This window comes from Sinocyclocheilus rhinocerous, unplaced genomic scaffold (assembly GCF_001515625.1).
Source record: "Sinocyclocheilus rhinocerous isolate Xijiao unplaced genomic scaffold, SAMN03320098_v1.1 scaffold422, whole genome shotgun sequence".
Taxonomy (NCBI): Eukaryota; Metazoa; Chordata; class Actinopteri; order Cypriniformes; family Cyprinidae; genus Sinocyclocheilus; species Sinocyclocheilus rhinocerous.
The window spans coordinates 285,295-288,821 of NW_015639767.1; positions in this window are offsets into that span (position 1 = coordinate 285,295).

Below are 3,527 nucleotides of genomic sequence, written 5' to 3' on the forward strand. Positions count from 1 at the left end.
CAAATAATAAAATTGCTAAAACTGAAACTAAAATTAAAATGAAAACTGAAACTAAATTGTTTTCATTGCTTGAAATAAAATATAGATGAAAAACTCATACAAAAATTAGATATGTTAAGTATAAGTTTAAGTATTGAATTTACTAAACATTAAAAAAAACTTAAGGCCAAATCGAAATATTAACAAACTAATAAAAATGACAAAATCACATAAAATTATTATGAATGAATGAAAAGGACAACTAAAACTAAAGTTGTTTTCCTTGAAATAAAGCTGAAATACATATAAATACTACTCTCCTGCTTTCTGTAAAAACAACAAATGTGCATTGATGAGACGCAGTATTTTAATACCTGCATGACTGTTGGGTTTCATATGCTGCTGGTTTCATTTCTCCAGCTATTTGATGAGGAAATACAGAGGTTATTGAAAAGGCTCTAAAAGGCTCTAAAAAGACAAAGCCTGTAGATTTATCTGTCAGCCCTTAAAATAGGTTCTCCAGTGTGTGTGTGTGTGGTCTGAACGTGGAGTTACACACTCCAGCAACTCCATCAAAATGCTTTAAACGTTCCCTCAGATTTTACAGCCTGTCGAGCTGCTCAAGATCACTAATTGCAAAGATCACTTCAAAATTTGAGACAGCATATTTTCGCATGCCGAGAGTTTGAAGTCTTGGGAGATTTGATGCCCGTGAGAATCGCAGATTCATGCCGTGTTAAAACACGCGTGTGTTGCCATGGACGACTCACACAACCTCTTGGACTGAAAAGCTTCTTCACAAAGAGGAGTCCAACGGTCCCCAAAGGGATCTTTAGGATGGTAGTATGGACCCTTTTTGTCTATCTTTTTACCACCTTTCCTTAATGGTGGATAACCTGAGGTAAGATCATTGAGCGGCTTCACGATCCTTGAATAATCCTTAATAAACCGGCGATAGTAGCCGGAGAAGCCCAAAAATGACCTCAGTTCTTTAAGGTTCTTAGGACTCGGCCAGGTTTTTAAGGCTTGTATCTTTTCGGGGTCAGTCTCCACTCCACGCTCTGACACAATATGTCCTAGATAGCGAACGGAGGTTTGACAAAATTTACATTTCTCCAGAGACAGTTTCAGTCCGTACTCTTTGAGACGAGATAGAACATTCAACAGACGTCTCTCATGCTCCTCTAGAGTGTCCGAGAATATTATCAGGTCATCCAAAAAGACCAGTACTTCCCTCAGATTAATGTCCCCCATACACTTCTCCATCAATCTTTGAAAAGTACTAGGTGCATTGGTCACACCTTGGGGCATACGATTGAATTCCCAAAACCCCAATGGGCAGACAAAGGCAGTTTTGGGTTTATCCGACTCCTCAACTCCTATCTGATAGTATCCTGACTTCAAATCAAGCACAGAAAACCATCGGGATCCCGTCAGAGCTGAGAAAGTCTCCTCAAGATTTCGTAGTGCATACGCATCTTTCACAGTCTGGAGGTTTAACTTTCTATAATCTATACACAGCCGCACATCTCCATTCTTCTTTCTCACCACCACTATTGGTGAAGAGAAGGGTGACTGGGACTCTTGAATGACTCCACTGGCAAGGAGATCACGCAGATGCTTGCGGACGGCCTCAACATCTTGTGGGTGGATTGGCCGTGCTCTGTGCTTAAAAGGAGTTTCATTATTCAACTGTATGCGATGTTTCACCTTTTGAGTGTGACCAAAGTTCCGACTCCTCAACTCCTATCTGATAGTATCCTGACTTCAAATCAAGCACAGAAAACCATCGGGATCCCGTCAGAGCTGAGAAAGTCTCCTCAAGATTTGGTAGTGCATACGCATCTTTCACAGTCTGGAGGTTTAACTTTCTATAATCTATACACAGCCGCACATCTCCGTTCTTCTTTCTCACCACCACTATTGGTGAAGAGAAGGGTGACTGGGACTCTCGAATGACTCCACTGGCCAGGAGATCACGCAGATGCTTGCGGACGGCCTCAACATCTTGTGGGTGGATTGGCCGTGCTCTGTGCTTAAAAGGAGTTTCATTATTCAACTGTATGCGATGTTTCACCTTTTGAGTGTGACCAAAGTCTAAGTCGTGCTGGCTGAAAACCTCTGGCATTTCTCTGAGTTTTTTAGTGATACGGTCCTTCCACTCTTGTGGTAATGGGGACTCACCAAAATTTAGGGTGAAATCAAGTTCCTTCACAGGTAAAGGCTCATCATCTGAAAGTGAGTTTGGTGGAGGGAGCAAAGACTCGACCACATGGAGCTCAGCTACTGTACACCTTGGTGGGATAGCTATATCATGTTCAGTTTCATTTGTAAGCACTACTGGTAAATGGTAAGGTGGTGCTTTTGGAAGAGTAAGTAGGCATCGTTTAACAAACAACCCACCAGGCAAAGACGAGTTAGATGGATGCTCCACCACCACACACTTGTCAACCCCAGAGGGCACTGTGATGGAACCTTCCACAACTACAGTCTGTCCTGCAGCCATGATCTTTGAGAATGTATCAGAGCTCTCTGCTTTGAAGACCCAAGATGTTGCTTCATACGATTGACTTTCGCTGTATGTTTGTCTTCTTCTGTACGTAGCATTAACAGAAGCTGTGCAAAGGAAGGAGGACGGTTGCGCTTTTGCTCGAGCTGCAGTTCAGTAATCAAATCATTATCCCAGCAGCCCCTACAAAACTGCTTGAGAAGAAGTCTGTCTGCCTATTCTGGAGAAATGCCACCTCTTTTGATAGTCATCCTCAAAGCTGTCTGCAATCTATAAAGGTAAGCGGATGGTTTCTCACCAGCGTCTTGCAGAGTATTCATAAATCTTGCGAGGAGTTCATCGCCGTCCTCTACAACACCAAAAGCTGAATCCAGCAACTGAAGGTAAGCTGAGGATGGAGCTTCAGGGCTTAGATGCTTTATAACATCTACTGCGGGTGGCAAAAGACTGTCCACTATCTTCCTGGACACATGCAAATCAGATAAGCCAGGGTCCTTCAAGATAAGCTCAACACTGGAGCGCCAAGTATCATAATCAACTTCACTTCCAGGTCTAGGACATTTACCGGAGAATACCCTGAGCCGTGATTGTACAGGCCCTTGAGCAGCCAATTCACCACTCCTCACAACATGTTCAACGATGAGTTTCTGGACTTCAGGTGGATTGAACACCTGCTGAGAAGTATAGAGAGGTGGAGCATTTGATTTGACAGGTGTGTGCTGTGACAGCGATTCATCTACCTGACTTGGCTTAACAGCTGCTGCGCCAACGTTCTCGCCAGGAAGCGCTTGGGATGGCTGTTCATCTGGATCGTCATCTCCAGCCTCAAGATCAGAGGACACTGATGTGAGTTCGGTACTCAATTTGAGATAGCATCTGGCTCAAAACTACTTCAAAATTGGTTCCACTCAATTTTGCAAGTTCTTTCAATCCTTCTAGGTAGGATTTAGTGACACTACTGCCCAATTGCTGCGTAAAGACGCTAGACAATGCTTTCACTTGGTAATTGATGCCTGGATCACTGGCCAGCAGCCCCTAC